Here is a 21,976-nt window from a genome sequence, read left to right on the forward strand (position 1 = left end):
ATGAATGATGATGGATGGATGGATGGATGGATGGATGGATGGATGGTGGAAGGATGGATAGGTGACTGGGTGGGTTGGTGGGTGGTTTGATGGATGGATGGGTTGATGAATAGATGGATAAATGGAAAGAAAGAAGAAAGGAAGGATGGATGGGTGACATGATGGATGTTTGGATGGATGGATGGATGGATGGATGAATGAATGGTGGAAGGATGGATGGGTGAATAGGTGGGTTGGTGGATGGATTGAATTGATAGATCGATGGACTGAATGGATGGATGGAAAGACAGATGAATGAATGGACTGATGGATACACCAATGGACAGATGGACCAATGTATGTATGGATGGTCAGATGGATGGAGGGATCATTAATGGATGATTGGATGGATGAATAGGTAGGTAGGTCTGAGGGTGGATGGATGATCAACAGACAAAATGGATGGATGGATGAATGAAGAGTGATGGATTTATGGATGAATGGATGGACAGACAGCTAAGCAGATAAAATTAGACACGTAGAAAAAGGGAATTTCAAATAATGTAATATTTCATTTATAGTGAAACACTTTTTAACTGGACAAGTATTTTGTCCAGTTTTTAGAGGTGTCTGTTTTTTAGGAATTTGCATTGATAAAAAAAGCTTTTGTTGAATACTGTCATTTGTTTTCGCTGGTGTTCTATCCATATTCAGCTTCATAAATATATTGATGATGTATCCAACAGACTGTGTTCAATAAGAACTTTTGATTTTAGATATTTTAATATTTGATATATACTTTTCAAACTTTTAATGATTTTAAGTTTATCAATGAGTGATAATTCAATACAGTGACTTTTAGTTGGACGTTCCATATTGAAAGTCACTATGGCAATGAATCCCTCATGACATCTTTTCGATATTACAAAACTAACATTACTTTTGCCCATTCTTTATTTTGGTATATAAACAGTTTTAAAACAAAATCAAATCCAAACAACAGGAAGACAGTGGATTAGATTTATTGTTATTCTGTCAGTCATTGAAGCAAACAATAAACGTATTTGTGAAGGATATCAAAGCTGCTACTTGATCTTTAATTGCTTAAATGTTATTTGCCGATTGTACCCAGTCATATGTGATGGTGATTACACATCTAATGGCTAACCTGAACATGTGCATATTGCATTAGCTATGTTCGCAGTAAGGTAATCTGGCCAAAAACGGGGGGGGGGGGGGGGGGGGGGGGGGGGGGGGGGGGGGGGAGAGTAACAATAAGTGACACCATAATGATTGATAACAGTCTGATTATACAATTTGCACTACATACAGAGTTTGGGACTAAATTATTTTGTCCGGGGTTCAGTTTAGAGAGGTTTCCTGTTTATAGAGGTAAACTTTATGTTAAGAGATGTCATGGGAAAACATCTGCTTTTGAGAGAATTCCGGTTTAGAAAGGGTCCGGGACGGGATGTAGTCCAGTGGTACAGTGCTTGCTCGATGCGCGGTTGGTCTAGGATCGATCCCCGTCAGTGGGCCCATTGGGCTATTTCTCGTTCCAGCCAGTGCACCATGACTGGTATATCAAAGGCCATGGTATGTACTACCCTGTCTGTGGGATGGTGCATATAAAAGATCTCTTGCTGTTAATAAAAAAGAGTAGCCCATGACGTGGCGACAGCGCGTTTCCTCTCTCAATATCTGTGTGGTCCTTAACCATATATAAGATGCCATATAACCGAAAATAAAATGTGTTGAGTGCGTCGTTAAATAAAACATTTCTTTCTTTCTTCTTTAGAGAGGGTCCTGTCTTGAAGAGTTTCACTGTACATATACTTTAACCTCTATATATAGGTTACTTGCTATAAGAGCCACGTATACTTTAACCTCTATGTATAGGTTACTTGCTATAAGAGCCACGTATACTTTAACCTCTATATATAGGTTACTTGCTATAAGAGCCACGTATACTTTAACCTCTATATATATAAGTTACTTGCTATAAGAGCCACGTATACTTTAACCTCTATATATAGGTTACTTGCTATAAGAGCCACGTATACTTTAACCTCTATATATAGGTTACTTGCTATAAGAGCCACGTATACTTTAACCTCTATGTATAGGTTACTTGCTATAAGAGCCACGTATACTTTAACCTCTATGTATAGGTTACTTGCTATAAGAGCCACGTATACTTTAACCTCTATGTATAGGTTACTTGCTATAAGAGCCATGTATACTTTAACCTCTATGTATAGGTTACTTGCTATAAGAGCCATGTATACTTTAACCTCTATGTATAGGTTACTTGCTATAAGAGCCACGTATACTTTAACCTCTATGTACAGGTTACTTGCTATAAGAGCCACGTATACTTTAACCTCTATGTACAGGTTACTTGCTATAAGAGCCACATATACTTGTTTTAATATCCTTGGATAACCTATTTTGGGAGGAAGATTTATATTAGATTAAACAATTTCAATTTGGAGAAAGTGTTAGAGAAAAAAAACCCACTGGCTGTCACTCAATCTAAGCTAATCCATAAGATTATGCAGCAAGGAATATTTTATATTCATAGACAAGACAGCACATGCCAAAGCATTTGATGTACCAGTTATAGAGAAGAAAATAACCCACATACATACATATTTTTTCAGAATTAACCACATTTAAAACTGATGGACATTTCATATCACTTTATAATACTGACACAAATCAATAGACATGAATCTATCCATGAGAAAGTATTATTGCTTACAGTCACACACCATTAATCCAATACCTGCTGACAAGTCAAAGAAAATGTATTCAGTTCGTCTTCTCTAGATCAATAACTAAAGTTGACAGTTGAGTTTATTGCCAGAGCACACACTTCTGGCCTATGATATATATCAACACTTGTTGGGTCATGTCTTATAAATTTATTTTACATTTATTTCTATCAGATAGAAACGTATCCAAGTCTGAATTATAAAGGTTCATGTAGAAAGGTTGTGGTATCATTTTATTTCATCTATAATTATTTCTGATATATATTTGTAAAGTGTTTATTATATATTTCCAACCATTTATTTGGGATTTTATTTTAACAGCCGTTTTTTTGCAAATATTTAAAACAAAAGTTTGCTTCTTCACTGCTATTGATTAATAGAATTAAAACATAAAATGATGAACATTTTGTCATATATGCATCCAGCCACACACCCACCCACTCACCCACTCACTCATTTATGCATCTATCTATCTATTCATATGCTAATCCATCCAACCATTTATCTACTAAACCACCCATCTATGCATTAACAAATTTTCTCACCCAACCAGCCATCTGTCAATCCATATTCCATGCATCCATGCATGCAGCCATACATCAGTGCATCCATGCTTGCAGCCATCAATGCAGTCATCCATCCATGCATACATCCATCAATGCAGCCATCCATCCATGCATACATCCAACAATGCAGCCATCCATCCATGCAGCCATCCAACAATGCAGCCATCCATCCATCCACTCAGTTACCCACTCACTCAGCACTCCTCCTTCCAACCCACCCATCCACCTACCCACCTTTCTGTCCATCTATTCATCCATATACACCCATACCATCACCCATCAACCATCTATTCATGAACAGAATAGTTTTAAAAAAGCTTTTAAGGAGTCACTGCAATATTTGCATTCAGCAGTAATGACAGGAAGGAAATTGCATCGTTCTGAGAGATCCACTTACCAGCAAGATCATTATTTATTGACTAGAATTTAAACCTCATAATAACGTGCTCACAGGCCAATGTGAATGTAATGGTACTGGTTTAGGCGATGTCATATCTGATTTTAATGTACTTCAATCAATTTTAAAAACACAGACTACAGTATCATTAATGCTTCTTTTTTTGTTTTGTTGCTAATATTACAAAAGTGATGGAGAGCTAACAACAGGTTAATCTTTCACAATAATGTAACATAATGTTACAGAAATCTGGGTACATATTTGATGGGGGGTTTTATCTGGGGGAATATTTGTTTCGATTTTTCATTATTATTTTGCTTTTATATATTTAAAATTATAATTTTTTAATGATAGGTTCCAATGAATTATCAAACTTAAAAACAAATAACAGTAGCCATAATGTCTTAGTGTTTTTTAATTTTTTATAAACAGTAGCATAGAATACACTTATTGATGTTTTAGCAGATAATTAGATGACCAGAAGCAGGACACCTTTCAAAAAGATAATGGCATAAACATTGCATTTATATGTTCGGGGGTCAGTGACTATCACAGATACCCATAGAAAAGATGGCATCCAGTTATTAAAATTGTAGAAACATAGCCTCAAACAAGCGTTCAGCTCTAAATTTTTGATTACTTGTTACTTCAGATTTCTGTTGATCATAAGATGCAATTTTCAAATTTAGTCTTGTTTTTTAAATTAATTTTGCATAAAATTAGCAGCAGATTTTAAGACTATTGAAATTCCAATAGGATTTTCTAGATTCATACAAAGGACCATAAACACTACATGGTACTATTTCCATATTGTTTTAACATTTTAGGAGCAATGGAAGGGTTGGCCCAGCTCACCCACACCATAAAACAGAGAAAATCCATGGACTAGTTCTCTGTTGCTGTGGGTAGATAACTGATATAAGCCCACCATTTTTTAAAAGATAAAATAGAATATGTTAAAGGTGCAGATCCTAGTTTCAGCCTGTTGCAATGGACACTAAGTTTAGTTAATCTACAAATATGCAACACACATTTAGATAACAGATATAACAGATAGAAGAAAAGTCTGTGATGTTTAAAGAGGGAAATACCATCCAAAAATAACTAAAACTCAATAATCATTAATTCTCAGATAAACATGCATTTTTAGAATTTAAAAAAATTCAGTTTGGAGTATTGGAAAAAACGGGATGACCAGAACCACTTCAGGTGTACAAAAATTAATATTCTAAATGATAAAATTTAAGTACTTCTAATTTAAATTATCAAAAATGGCTTTAATAGTCAAAACTATGTTGTAATATTAAAATGTAAGGTCTGTCTCTTTAAATGTAACTCAGGAAACAGCAAACAAGAAAACACATCTGTATTGGTATTTTCAATAAAGTGGGTGAATCATTAACACTGACCTTGGGTGCTTTGCTGCAAATGGCCCAAAGTTGACCCAAATGATCCCTGTGTATATTAAGCAAAACAAAAGCATTAAGTCATTCCTCAATCATTGTTGATGAGGTTTTGATGAGCTTCAGATAAGAGCTGCTTCACTTAGTGGAAGCATTTGTCACAGATATGATATTTAGAATATGCAATAGCACAGCAATATTCGAATACAGTTTTTCATTTATTGCTTCAAGTGTTGTCTTTAGTGAATAGGCTCTTGAAAGGCAGACTTAAAATAAGTTTTGAAATAAAGTTTGTTTGTTTGTTTTGTTTAATGACACTACTAGAGCACATTGATTTTTTTCATCATTGGCTATTGAATATCAAACATTTGGTAATTCTGACATATAGTCTTAGAGAGGAAATCCGCAACATCTTTTATATGCATCATCCCACAGACAGGATAGCACATACCACAACCATTGGTATACCAGTCATGGTGCACTGGCTGGAACGAGGAATAGCCTAATGGGTCCACTGACAGGGATTGATACCAAACTAACCCCACATCAAGCAAGCGCTTTACCACTGGGCTATGTCCAGCCCCTGTTTTAAAATAAGTGTTTTTGGTGTCATTCTAATGTGCTGTATTCTGTAGTCTAATAAAAGGGAAACAGCTTGACCCAAAAAAAAAAGCCCCTTGGATCCCCCTTAAATCTGTGCCTCATGATATTAAAGAACCAATTATCAAACTTGTATCAAAGTTTGGTACAGGTCTATGTATAATTTTAGTGTGTGTAATTTGGGTTGTCCAATGATCAAAATTTGTGTCTGTAACATTAACTCATCGTAGTTTGTAATACATGTTGCCTATTTGTGTTGGTTACCTTTGATAACAAGAAGTTTGTTTGTTTTGTTTAACAACACCACTAGAGCACATTGATTAATTAATCATCAGCTATTGGATGTCAAACGTTTGGTGATTCTGACACAGTCATCAGAGGAAACCCGCTACATTTTCTTAATGTATCAAAGGATCTTTTATATGCACAAAAAGGAAAGCACATACCAAGGCATTTGAACAGTTGTGGTGCACTGGTTTGAATGAGAAAAAAAAACAATCAGTTGACAGGGTCCACCGAGGTGGTTCGATCCTGTGACACAAGCACCTCAAATGAGCAATATACAAATACCGTAGGTCTTCATTTTGGCAGTTATGAAGACATATCATTTAGACACCATAATGATTACCTACATTTTTGTTTAGTTTGTCATCATTATCCTTTCTTCTTTTCTTATTATTTTTGTTATTTTGTTTAATGACAGGCTTTTTATAATGATGTTTTGACCTTTTGTGGCAATCATTAAAAATCTATATTTAACAAAAACACATACATTTAAAGTGTTTTATTAAAAATACCAAATATTGCATCCATTAAAAAAATCCTTTTAAACATTCCATAAATATTTAATTAATTTAATGAGTAGATCAAAACTGAAAACAAATACCCATAAGCAGTGATAGCCATGAGCAGGTAAAATTTGTTAGTGCTTTGTTTTAGAAGATATGTTGTTTAGTGAATATGATATTAATTAACCAATTGTCAAGCTTGTTACATGTCCATAATTTTAGTTTATTTGGGTTACCCAATGATTCACATTTTGTTTAATAACAACAACTCATAGTTGTTCATAACACATGTAGCCTGTGCTGGTAACCTTTGATAACAGCAAGGTGACACAAATATTTCTGCATTCTGCAGGTTATGACCAGGTACCAGTAGTTTTCCAAACAAACTATTGTTATCTATGAAGGGCAGATGTCACCTCTTATCTACAGATAACCGACATGGCAAGATTGTTGACAATAATGTTATGTTTTGTCTACTAGATGTCTGCATGAGAGTGTGGAGATGGGAGGGGGAGACCTTACTGGGGGTCAAAACTGAAAAAAGTTTAATTATTTCCCAGTGCATCATTTAGCCGACAGTTAATAGTTATTAGGTGCCTACAACATATGATCTATTGTAGTGGGGCAGATATGTGACAAAATTGAGATGAATTGTGGCTTTTGTGGTAAAGGCACCAAAATTGGTACATAACATTATCATGTTTGATATGTTCTAAATGATTATAGATACAGTGCCAGGAGGAAATTTGTTTAACCACATGGTAGCACATTATAAACAGTGACTGTTAGGTGCTGTCTAGGGTTACTTTGACACTTGGTCAAGAGACAGAGATGAAACATGCAACCATTGCATAAGCTTATCCTGCTGAAAAACAGCAAGGGAATTCTTTATATGCAGTTTCCTAAAGAAATAACAGTACGTATCACCATGGCCAACTATGTAACCTGATTTGGTTCCTTTTGAAGGATGACATGTGATGTGCTTGTACTGTAAATTTGCTATACAATGAATGTGATTTGAAAGTAGCTCTGGCCTAGTGCTTATAAAGCTTTTAGAGTCCAGACTCAAGACTCTAATAGAGTCTAGACTCAAGACTCTAATAGAGTCTAGACTCAAGACTAATAGAGTCTAGACTCAAGACTCTAATAGAGTCTAGACTCAAGACTAATAGAGTATAGACTCAAGACTCTAATAGAGTCTAGACTCAAGACTCTAATAGAGTCTAGACTCAAGACTAATAGAGTCTAGACTCAAGACTCTAATATAGTCTAGACTCAAGACTCTAATAGAGTCTAGACTCAAGACTCTAATAGAGTCTAGACTCAAGACTCTAATAGAGTCTGAGACAGTAATGTCATGAAAATGCCATACAAACTGTATGTGTGTGACGTCATTAGAGATTGAGTCTGGACTTTAAAAGTTTTATAAGCACAAGCTCTGGTGTATGAATAGGATTGGCATCCCCAGGTTATTCTTCAAAATCGTATTAAGTGTTGAGCAAGCAAAAAAAAGAAAAAAGAAAGAAATGTTTTATTTAACGACGCACTCAACACATTGTATTTACGGTTATATGGCATCAGACATATGGTTAAGGACCACACAGATATTGAGAGAGGAAACCCGCTGATGCCACTGCATGGGCTACAATTTTCGATTAGCAGCAAGGGATCTTTTATATGCACCATCCCATAGACAGGATAGCATATACCATGGCCTTTGATATACCAGTTGTGGTGCACTGGCTGGAATGAGAAATAGCCCAATGGGTCCACCGACGAGGATCAATCCCAAACTGACTGCGCATCAAGCGAGTGCTTTACCACTGGGCTATGTCCTGCCCCCAGTTGGCAGGATTCGATCCTATTGAACTGATTCACATGGCATTCGACAGATACACTTCAAGTTTTATATCTATTTATTTGATAATTAAAAGCATATATGTTTTGATCCATTTCCATTTTAATTTTTTTGATTATATCCAATTAAGGTTCAAGCATGCTGTCGTGGGTAAACTCAATTTGGGGTGTATGTTCAGAACAATGGATTAGTGGTTAGTTATATGTTATTATTTTGTAAAATTTCACAGCAATAAATTTGGTTTTAGATGTCAATTTACTCTTCTTTTTCAGTGGTGCTTAAGTACTGGTTTTCAGTGACTAATGTTTATGTGATATTTCAACAAGAATACTGGTGAGGTACATGATATGCCCATCAGGAATTTAATGGAAAATCATATCTATATTAATGAATATGTTATGAGTATGATTTAATTCTAATTATGTTAAATGTTTGCAATGGCATGGATGATGGACAGTTTGTTTTGGACCAACCACCATCTCAAGTTGTTCCTACATGTGAGGTTTGATGGTCCTGTATGCAAGATATGATCCGGACAAGGATATACTGTTATGTGCAGTAGACCGTGAAAAGTATTTCACAGTGACCTAGTAACAGCATGTGACACACCAACATCCCAAGTTGTCCTACATGTAAGGTTTGATGGTCCTGTATGCATCTGTATGCAAGATATGGTCTGGACAAGAAAAAGTTATCAGACGGATGGACGGACAGACAGACGGACAACAAATATACGACATAATATTGATGTTCGTGTGTCTTGGTCGTGTAAAAATATCTTGGTGTCTACACGTCCGAAATTGCTGCAACCCTGACAATTAACCACTGCAATGCCATCATGGAGATTGACACATTTGACATTTTCCATAACATTTATTTTTCCATGAAACATTCAATTTGACAGGTCACTTTCCTTTGTCAATTATTTATTTTTGCAATACTGACAAATTAAATTCCTCTCTAACATGTTAACAGCAAAATTGCCATGGGAAATGTTACACAGACTATTTTTTCCAAGGTACTTGTTTTTTGCTGTCACCATTTTCTTAATTGCCAGGTAGTCATCCTAATAGTGTTACCTGAAGATGATTAGTTTTATTTCATCAGGTTTCAAATTTGATATAAGGAGAATGAAAGTTTGTTTTGTTTAATGACACCACTAGAGCACATTGATTGTGTTAATCATCAGCCAATAGGATGTCAAATATATGGTCATTTTGACACAGTCATAGAGAGGAAACCTGCTATATTTTTCTAATAGCAGAAAGGGATCTTTTATATGTGAGATGGTTCCCACAGACAGAATAGCACATACCAAGGCCTTTGATATGGGTGGTGTTGTGGTTCACTGGCTGGAATGAGAAATAACCCAATGGGCCCACTTATGGGAATCGATCCCAAACCATCAAGCAAGCACTTTACCACTGGGCTACGTCCCGCCCACAAGGAGAATGAAGTGTACCTGAATACATTGTGGGACTCAGCCTTTTGTAGATATTTTGTATCAGGGTTACTGTTTTTTTTAATTATTATACAAGTATGAGAAAATACAACATTTATGAAAGAACTTTGTTCAATTTCTACAATTACTTTGTTGTGGGTATTTGATTAGGATTATTATGATGTAAATAACAGCATAGATAATATTACATGAGGGTGAGCCATATGATTTTTTTAGACTCAGTTTGATATGGATTTTTGATCAGAATCATTGCTATGAGTAACTAATAAACTATACAAAAAAATATAAAATGTATTTGAAATTACCACAAAAATTGTAATAACACACAACACATTTTTTTAATGAGTCTATAAATTAAGGTACAAATAAATGAAATATAAATTGTATTATTGTCAGAATGCTAATGAGCATAAAACAAAATGTTTTTATTACCAATAATGAATTTTGGTTTATAATACAAATATACTTTTCTGAGATAACAGTCACAAACCATCATTTGATGATCTTGTACTCTGGTGTCTCTATTACTTACAATAATGTTTTGTGGACCACATTGTCTAACTTCATTCCTATTGCATATCAAGTTTATCTCCCTCGTGACAAATAACATAAAACTTGTGACAAATAAACATTATTTCACTCAATAACAAATGAGAAATGACAAAAAAGAGAAGATATCTCCTTCAGAAGACAAAGATAATAAGAAATAGGAGTTTAATATATGGTGTTCTATAAATAGCCAATGTGATCTGAAAGGTATGCTTAATGTTGAACCTTAATGGATAATATACTCTGTCAAAAAAGAAACTCATAGGTGATAGGAAAAGAAGGAAAGTGTTTGATTTTACAAAATATAGTTTTTGTTTACAATGTTGCTGGAATGTGACAGCATTCCCAAATCCCTAAAACAAATTTAATGCATGTTGTGGCACATTGTGCGACAATTGCAGGAAATCAGTGTCAAATGGTGAGATTTTGGTGAATGCATGTGAAACTCGGGGAAAAGATTGGGGTAGTGATGAGTATTTAAAGCTGCAATGCTCGTAATGATGCCTCATTTCCATTTCGACGTAGATGAGTTACAAGATGCCAAGACTAAATCTGCCGAATCGAAACATTGCAATAGGCCGCCTCCAGTTAGGTGAATCGCAGTCAGCAGTCGCACGCCACATGAATGTCCACCAGAGCACCATTTCACATCTGGCATCAGACTAGAGTTATCCACCCATTTGGTTGTCCAAAATACGGAAACTAATGCGAAAAAATATAGTTTTCTTGTTATGTGATTAATGGCTGGGGAGCTGCTTTGTATACTGGATTGTTACACTGGGTTTGACAGGTAAAAGGATGCAGTTAGTGAATATGTGCACTTGGTTTACACTGGATACTGCATAATGTCCCCTAGAGCACCTTGAAGTCATGCAAAATTTGTGTGTTTGTTTACATTGATATAATGCGGAAAAGAGCTAGACAACAGTGGTCATCCTTTTGATTGTTCATTGGGCCCAGGCAGGTAATGTTTCCTGTGAAATGCTAATGGCCTGGTGAAATTAATAAAAGTGCTACAGCCACTGGGGCTACATGAGAATACATGGTGAAATTAATTGTGGTCTGAGGCTTGATATTGTAGGATGTTTGTCACAGGGTGACACACTTTGATACCTAATTGTGAGGTAACTATGACAGTTACAGCACTCAAAATGTACATGCTAATTGTCCAGATAGGTGGAAATCTAAAACTAATCAGTTTGGGTGATGAATATATATATTGTTTTAATTAAATTAAATTTTATTATATTTATATTTTCAAAATTTGTAATTTCACAAATTATGACATGATTCAGCCTGCATTGTACCCCTATTAGGTCATAGGTCATTCTTTTCAATCAGAATGTATTTCTACACCCTGTGGTAGCCTCACTTTGAAGGTTAAGGTTAAATAAGTCAATATGGAGGATTTCTTCAATGATGTTTGACACAGGGTGACACACTTTGATACCTAATTGTGAGGCAACTATGACAGTTACAGGACTCAAAATGTACATGCTAATTGTCCAGATAGGTGGAAATCTGAAACTTATCAGTTTGGGTGATGAATATATATTTTTTTTTTATTAAATTAAATTTTATTATATTTATATTTTGAAATTTGTAATTTCACAAATTATAACATGATTTGACCTGCATTGTACCCGTATCAGGTCATAGGTCATTCTTTTCAATCAGAATGTATCCCTACACCCTGTAACAGCCTCACTTTGAGTATTAAGGCTAATTGAATAAGTCAAAATGGAGGCTTTTTTTTCATAAATACCAGAGGTTAATTTTTTCAAAATGTGATCCTGGGCCAAATGGTGAATGTATAATATGGAATGGGCCTCCCAGACCAAATGGATATGGTGCTATTAAGTTCAAATCACTAATCACAGGCCAGTATCATACAGTAAATGCTCACAGATTACATTTCATGGTCTTTAATAAGGAGATGGACATAGATGGCAGTGACATCAGTCACCTGTGCCATAACCATCTTTGTATGTTTAAAGATCACTTATCTGCTGAGCCACATGCAATTAACAGCTCGCACATACAATGTGTGAACAGGGATGTCTGTCAGGGACATGGACAATACCCCCCCTGCCTCTTGCATCTCAGAATGCATAACATATAAGAATGTAAAACAATAACAAAGGTTTATTTAAAGAAATATTTTATGTCATAAAATCACATATAAATATCACATATAAATATCACATGATATATTTATTCAAAAGCATTCACATTACTATTTTTTATTGTTTAAAATCAATCTTCAATGTCTAGGGTTCATGTCCATAGCAGAAATGCTATCATGCAAACTGATAGTTCCTATATTATATGTATCACTTGAAAGTTTGTGACAAAAATTACTTTGAATAACTGTGGTCACAGGAGTTGTCTGCTCTTTGACTGTCAATATCAGCTTGTTGATCTCTGTGCAAATGTTTATATTGTAAGTGGTCTCTAATTTTACTTCCTTGCTGGACTAAGTGCCTTTTAACCACCTGTGGATTGTTTTGATATCTTTTTTAATAGTCCGACTCTTTGTCCATCTGACGCAGTGAAGGCCTCACCCGAGCTGACCGTTCGATGCCACAGTACTTGCACTTTTCTATCATCAATGTTCCCGGGGCGTTGTTCAGCCTGTGGATGGTGGATGCAGCTCTCCCAGTCATCGTTCATGAATAGTTCACATTCTTAGGTAAGGAAACACTGAGAGAACGGTTCGCAGCCTCACATTTCTGTGTGTCTGTATACAGTTTCATTTGCTCTACAGCTGAAATACTTAGTTTAATCTTCAGAAGTTCCAGTACTAACATTTTGTCATTTTCATTCACATTCAGCTCTGTGATTCTGTGTGTACCCAGGAACATGGATCGGTGCCACCAGTTGTTATTCCTCCACTGCAGACAACCGAGTACCGCGAACACTTTGAACAGTCACCACCGTAGCACAAAAGTGTCGATTGCAGGACCTTTGGTAAGTTTCATTTCAGTACACTGATATCACCAGTGTGTAGTTTCATCAGTTCTTTAAGAATTAAACTGCACCTTGCTTTCATATCCTGGCTGAATACCTTCTGTGCTTCACGCTTTTGTTCACGGGTGGACCCAGTAAACATGTCGGGACTGAAGTTAGCTTTGTAACACTTACGAAACTGACTCTGACCTACGTGGGTTGGATCAGCTAGCCGCTGCACTTTCCACATTGGATCTAGAAGTTTCAAAGCACTATCAACTCCAGCAGATGATCTGGAATCTCCATCTGTTGTGACGTATTTTATGAGAATACCTTGTAGAGCCAAGTCTGTTCCGATATCTTTTCCTATCTCGTATTCCGACAGCGGAGCAAATGGTGGCAAGTTTGCTGTGCAGTCAGGATGACCACCGGGACACGTCACATGAATACCTTTGTTTCTTAACCAGGCTCTGGTCCAACAAAGTTTATTCTGGAATCAGGCACTTACAATGAATTTTCTTTCAGTCATTGTTTCACACACAAGTCCTATAGCTTGTGTTGCATTCTGGCCCGGTTTCTTCTGACTTGTTATTGTCGTGGAGTTGTATCTCCCTTCCATGGCTATGTTAATTTCATCACGTTCATTTCCACATTTCATGTTAATGTCTTTCAGTAGCTCAACTTTTTGTGCCATATCTTTTTCATTTAGATCTGTTACAGCCGTTGATACCTTGTATGATGTTCTCTGCATGCTGCTCCGACATGGTGGTGAAATGTCCATGCTTGCCAATAGCACTCTTACTCTCGTATTGCCGACAGGAATATCTTGAATGGAGATCGATAGCAAGACCCACATTAGTTTTTGCTGCATTTGGGCTAGGTTTATTTGTCTTCACCTCATTGTACAATTTGCTTTCAGGAGCAGTGAAGTCACATTTCACACAGTGTAGTGTGACTTTCCAGCAAAGACCCCACTTGACCTCTTTTAATATTTGCATTTCAGGCTCGTCGCACTCAGGGGAAGCTGTTGAGTGGTATCTGAAAGCTGCATTCCATGCATCTACCATTCTGTCATTGTCCATTATACTCATGTCTTCTTTGTCTTTACACTGTTGTTCTTCTTTCATTTCAGATGCAGTACATGTACTCGTAATGGGACGTAGCAGGCGGACTGGCTGTGACGCACCTTCGCAATATGGAGTGGATATGGTGGCTGAAGTGGAACTCGACTTCGTGACCAAGGCAAACTCGTCTATATTCATCCGGATTACTGGTCACAACTTCTCAGTGTGAGATTCTGGACTTGCATGTTCATGCAGCAGAGTTTCACCCTTATTCCAAGGTGCATGTCCCTTCTTGAACTGTGTCTTTCGTCTTGTATTGTCTTCCATGGATGTGACTCGTAGTGTATAAAACAGTGAAATACTTATTGTGGTATGCATGTCCACCCTTATATATATCAGTTCATGTGTGATGTCACTTTCAGTTCTGATACATTAAAACATTTCAATGCAGTGGCAGTTGACAGCTTTTTTTGTTCACTGTATATTCTGTACTGCATCTTCGCAGGCTGGTGCCATTTCCTCTGCATTCAGGTGTGACCTGTTACGGTGTGCAGACACCTTGCTAATTACCCTCACCAGAATGACACTCGAGCAGTCCTAATTTGTAATTGGGTGAGTGTGAGTGTCATGGTGAAAACAATTTTGGTCTGATAGGCATCAGACTAGAGTTATCCACCCATTTGGTTGTCCAAAATACGGAAACTAATGTGAGAAAATATAGTTTTCTTGTTATGTGATTAATGGCTGGGGAGCTGCTTTGTATACTGGATTGTTACACTGGGTTTGACAGGTAAAAGGATGCAGTTAGTGAATATGTGCACTTGGTTTACACTGGATACTGCATAATGTCCCCCAGAGCACCTTGAAGTCATGCAAAATTTGTGTAAAATGCACAGAAATGGGGGTGATTCGGTCCCTTAGCCCACGTGTGTTTGTTTACATTGATATAACGCGGAAAAGAGCTGGACAACAGAGGTCATCCTTTTGAGTGTTCATTGGGCCCAGGCAGGTAATGTTTCCTGTAAAATGCTAATGGCCTGGTGAAATTAATAAAAGTGCTACAGCCACTGGGGCTACATGAGAATAAATAGTGAAATTAATTGTGGTCTGAGGCCATCTCTGGGACAGGTACCAGCAGTTTCAGTCAGCTGAAGACCAGCTCAGAAGTGAAAGACCTCGCATAACAACTGCAGCACAAGATCGCTACATCCGGGTTTTGCACTTGCATCACCAAACTACCACAGCAACGAACACTGCTGGATGCATACCTGGTTTGAGAAGGGTGTCTGCACAAATCATTCGGAATCGACTTCGAGAAGCTGGTTTCCTTCTACAGCGATGTGATGGAAGACAACATGTTTACAGACAACGCAATGAACATTTTGCCAACAACTGTGTCACCCAAGTTGACAGATTCAATGGAGGAGTGTCATGATGTGGTGAGCCATCTCATACACCGGCAGAAGTGAACTTGTGTTCGTACAAGGCAACCCGGGATGAAATTCTTTGCCGTCACATGCTTCCCATTTTGGATCGACAGAGCAATTCCAGGCCGCATACGGCACGTGTAACAATGGATTTCCGACAGAATGAGAACATTAATGTGCTACCATGGCCATCAAGATCGCCAGATCTCAAACCCATTGAACATCTATGAGATGAATTGGACAGACGTGTACGCCAGCATTACCCAGAGTCTCAAACACTTCCGCAACTGTCACATGCACTGCAGGAAGAATGGGCTAGGATTCCACATGCCCGGATTCAGAGACTCATGCAATGCCAAAGAGATGTCGTGCAGTGATTGCTACTGCTGGTGGCCACACAAGGTACTGATTTCAGCGCCTTTATACGACACTGTTTGGAGACAAAAATGCCTCCACTGATGTCAGTCCATAGCAAGAACATTGTCACATACTCATGTCAAATTTAACTGTGATACGATTATAAATAAAAAAATTATGCCACTTTGTATTAAAGAAATAATTCCATGAATATTTCGCCTATGCGTTTCTTTTTTGACAAAGTATACAAGTAAAAACTATTAAAGAGGACTGAACATCACTTCTGACAGCAAATCTGTTTTGTGTTAAGCATCCAAACAAGTCAGCATTTGTATAATCCAGAAATATACATGTATATTGAGGCAACTGCAAATAATATAATGTCAAATGTTAATAAATATTAAATATTTTTAAGCTGCTTTGTGTTAAAAATAATGATGTGACTTTTGTATGGATTACATAGGCAGCTGATGTTATTTGTTGACACAAGTTTATTAAAACCACAGATCTGTTTTTATTTTATGTTAGTCAAAAGATATTACAGGCCTGGTGCTTATAAAACATTTAGAGTCTAGATTCGAGACTCTAAAAAAGTCTGAGATATTAACGTCATGGCAACGCCATACAAATTGTATGTGTGTGAATTCATTGGAGATTGAGTCTGGACTCTAAAAGTTTTACAATCACGGGCCAAGGATGGGTAAGAGTAAATAGCAGTTTAAAAAAAAAAGAGACTAATTATACTTAATATGACACAAGACATAAAATATTATTAAAATGAGATATTGTTATACTACATTTTTCCTGCAACTACTGTCTGTACTGGCCAATCATGATGACCAATTTTTGACGTGATATACAAGTGAAGGAAGGAAGGAAGGAAATGTTTTATTTACGGTTATATGGCATCAGACATATTGTTAAGGACCACACAAATATTGAAGGAGGAAACCCGCTGTCGCCACTTCATGGGCTACTCTTTTCGATTGGCAGCAAGGGATCTTTTATATGCACCATCCCATAGACAGCATAGCACATACCATGGCCTTTGATGTACCAGTCGTGGTGCACTGGCTGGAGCGAGAAATAGCCCAATGGGCCCACCGATGGGGATCGATCCCAAACCGACCGCACATTAAGCGAGCACTCTACCACTGGGCTACGTCTTGCCCCTTTGTATACAAGTGATGCCACATGCATAAATACATTACAAAATCGTTTTCATTGAAAATGAAATAACAAAAGTAATCGTTTTTTCCCATTAATTTTGATGAAATGAAGGATAAATATAATAACTAGTTACTGACATAGAATAGCAGTTTTATCCTGTTCAGACCGAATAGGAAATTCCACTTGGCACAAGCCTTGTGGAATTTCCCATTGTTATTTTCACAGGATAAACCTGATATCCTACATCATTAATTAATTATTCTATATTTATCCTGTAACCACTGTTTGTATTGACAGAATATGATAACTGATTAAAGTAAATGGATACATTGCTACTAGCAGTTTATCAACTGTCAGATGACATACTACAACTGATTAAAGTAAATGGATACATTGCTACTAGCAGTTTATCAACTGTCAGATGACATACTACAACTGATTAAAGTAAAGTGATACATTGCTACTAGCAGTTTATCAACTGTCAGATGACATACTACAACTGATTAAAGTAAATGGATACATTGCTACTAGCAGTTTATCAACTGTCAGATGACATACTACAACTGATTAAAGTAAATGGATACATTGCTACTAGCAGTTTATCAACTGTCAGATGACATACTACAACTGATTAAAGTAAATGGATACATTGCTACTAGCAGTTTATCAACTGTCAGATGACATACTACAACTGATTAAAGTAAAGTGACACATTGCTACTAGCAGTTTATCAACTGTCAGATGACATACTACAACTGATTAAAGTAAATGGATACATTGCTACTAGCAGTTTATCAACTGTCAGATGACATACTACAACTGATTAAAGTAAATGGATACATTGCTACTAGCAGTTTATCAACTGTCAGATGACATACTACAACTGATTAAAGTAAAGTGACACATTGCTACTAGCAGTTTATCAACTGTCAGATGACATACTACAACTGATTAAAGTAAATGGATACATTGCTACTAGCAGTTTATCAACTGTCAGATGACATACTACAACTGATTAAAGTAAATGGATACATTGCTACTAGCAGTTTATCAACTGTCAGATGACATACTACAACTGATTAAAGTAAAGTGATACATTGCTACTAGCAGTTTATCAACTGTCAGATGACATACTACAACTGATTAAAGTAAAGTGATACATTGCTACTAGCAGTTTATCAACTGTCAGATGACATACTACAACTGATTAAAGTAAAGTGATACATTGCTACTAGCAGTTTATCAACTGTCAGATGACATACTACAACTGATTAAAGTAAAGTGATACATTGCTACTAGCAGTTTATCAACTGTCAGATGACATACTACAACTGATGAAAGTAAATGGATACATTGCTACTAGCAGTTTATCAACTGTCAGATGACATACTACAACTGATTAAAGTAAATGGATACATTGCTACTAGCAGTTTATCAACTGTCAGATGACATACTACAACTGATTAAAGTAAATGGATACATTGCTACTAGCAGTTTATCAACTGTCAGATGACATACTACAACTGATTAAAGTAAAGTGACACATTGCTACTAGCAGTTTATCAACTGTCAGATGACATACTACAACTGATTAAAGTAAATGGATACATTGCTACTAGCAGTTTATCAACTGTCAGATGACATACTACAACTGATTAAAGTAAATGGATACATTGCTACTAGCAGTTTATCAACTGTCAGATGACATACTACAACTGATTAAAGTAAAGTGATACATTGCTACTAGCAGTTTATCAACTGTCAGATGACATACTACAACTGATTAAAGTAAAGTGATACATTGCTACTAGCAGTTTATCAACTGTCAGATGACATACTACAACTGATTAAAGTAAAGTGATACATTGCTACTAGCAGTTTATCAACTGTCAGATGACATACTACAACTGATTAAAGTAAAGTGATACATTGCTACTAGCAGTTTATCAACTGTCAGATGACATACTACAACTGATTAAAGTAAAGTGATACATTGCTACTAGCAGTTTATCAACTGTCAGATGACATACTACAACTGATGAAAGTAAATGGATACATTGCTACTAGCAGTTTATCAACTGTCAGATGACATACTACAACTGATTAAAGTAAAGTGATACATTGCTACTAGCAGTTTATCAACTGTCAGATGACATACTACAACTGATTAAAGTAAAGTGATACATTGCTACTAGCAGTTTATCAACTGTCAGATGACATACTACAACTGATTAAAGTAAATGGATACATTGCTACTAGCAGTTTATCAACTGTCAGATGACATACTACAACTGATTAAAGTAAAGTGATACATTGCTACTAGCAGTTTATCAACTGTCAGATGACATACTACAACTGATTAAAGTAAATGGATACATTGCTACTAGCAGTTTATCAACTGTCAGATGACATACTACAACTGATTAAAGTAAATGGATACATTGCTACTAGCAGTTTATCAACTGTCAGATGACATACTACAACTGATTAAAGTAAAGTGATACATTGCTACTAGCAGTTTATCAACTGTCAGATGACATACTACAACTGATTAAAGTAAATGGATACATTGCTACTAGCAGTTTATCAACTGTCAGATGACATACTACAACTGATTAAAGTAAAGTGATACATTGCTACTAGCAGTTTATCAACTGTCAGATGACATACTACAACTGATTAAAGTAAATGGATACATTGCTACTAGCAGTTTATCAACTGTCAGATGACATACTACAACTGATTAAAGTAAATGGATACATTGCTACTAGCAGTTTATCAACTGTCAGATGACATACTACAACTGATTAAAGTAAAGTGATACATTGCTACTAGCAGTTTATCAACTGTCAGATGACATACTACAACTGATTAAAGTAAAGTGATACATTGCTACTAGCAGTTTATCAACTGTCAGATGACATACTACAACTGATTAAAGTAAATGGATACATTGCTACTAGCAGTTTATCAACTGTCAGATGACATACTACAACTGATTAAAGTAAATGGATACATTGCTACTAGCAGTTTATCAACTGTCAGATGACATACTACAACTGATTAAAGTAAAGTGATACATTGCTACTAGCAGTTTATCAACTGTCAGATGACATACTACAACTGATTAAAGTAAATGGATACATTGCTACTAGCAGTTTATCAACTGTCAGATGACATACTACAACTGATTAAAGTAAAGTGATACATTGCTACTAGCAGTTTATCAACTGTCAGATGACATACTACAACTGATTAAAGTAAAGTGATACATTGCTAATAGCAGTTTATCAACTGTCAGATGACATACTCATAATTAAATACAATATGTGAAGAAATATTTTTGAGTTATGGTAAACATAATAAAATGTACATATTTGTTTATGTATTAAGTGTTTAAAAACTCTATTTGACACAACAAATTTAACACGTTACAAAGAAGGTTATAACATCATAAATCTTGTGTGATGTCATATTATGAAGTGGGTTTCCACTTATATAATCTATTAGCTGAACTGAGTACCTGGAACTGTGTCTGAAATGTAATTAGAAAAAAAAAAAAAAAACATATAGAAAATTATCATTACTGTTAAAATCCAATAATTCACTGAACACTATTAAGATAGTTAGATTTATATTTACCTTTTTGTATTAAACAATCCATAAATGTGTGTGAGCATACACACGCTTCACAAACATTAACTGATGCGTACTGATCTATATTTTGTCCTAGAAACACCAATTTGCAGAGCATATATTGCAAATATGTCTAACCTATGACAGTATATGACAGAATATCTGGCCACATCCTAAAACAATTGAAGACAAACTGTGTGGCAAAAGAGACGACCTACTGCTGACTGCGCACTTCAAGAAGGCAGTAAAACTCCCAATTTGAATTTTGAGGACCCTTAAGAAACTGAACATTATAGAAGAAGAAGCAAAAACTGCGTCAAAGGTTTTACGACCTTGGTTTAATGCATGGTCTTTCACACAATTTTTTTAATAACAAAAGGTCTTAATGGATAGTAAATTACTTTAATTAAGGCTGAAACATGAAAGGATGAATAGGCAAAGTACTATGTTCCAAACAGTTTTCATAAGCAAATGATAGGAAATCAATAACATGAACAGATGCAGTAACAGCTGTGGTGTAGTGTTTAAATTCAAAGTTATAACTTACCAGTTATAGATACATACATATATAAAAGGAAAATAGTAATGCATACATTGTACGAGTACAAGGAATTACAGAAAGGGGACCCATTCCAAATTATATTAATATCAAATTAATATTATAAAATAAAGTTCAAACAGAATTAAAAAACAAAAGATATGACACATCTTTTAGTTGTTTTATTCTACAACATAAATCCAATATTCTAATGGATATTCTGTTTAACTCTTTACATGATGTCCGATGATACATTTTCCAGGGAAAATGTTATCAGGATTTACCCTTATTTCAGTCCAGATATACAGTATGGATTACTTGACAGATATATATCAGGATTTACCCTTATTTCAGTCCAGATATACAGTATGGATTACTTGACAGATATGCATCAGGATTTATCCTTATTTCAGTCCAGATATACAGTATGGATTACTTGACAGATATACATCAGGA

The 21,976-nt window shown here is 35.8% G+C and overlaps 1 protein-coding gene across 2 annotated transcripts in view; it reads right to left on the bottom strand.

Annotated features, from left to right (window-relative positions):
- LOC121376426 (sodium bicarbonate transporter-like protein 11) overlaps window positions 1-21,976 on the bottom strand; it is an 81,517-nt gene that overhangs the window by 43,441 nt on the left and 16,100 nt on the right. The window lies entirely within an intron of this gene.

This window comes from Gigantopelta aegis, chromosome 6, assembly GCF_016097555.1.
Source record: "Gigantopelta aegis isolate Gae_Host chromosome 6, Gae_host_genome, whole genome shotgun sequence".
Lineage (NCBI taxonomy): Eukaryota > Metazoa > Mollusca > Gastropoda > Neomphalida > Peltospiridae > Gigantopelta > Gigantopelta aegis.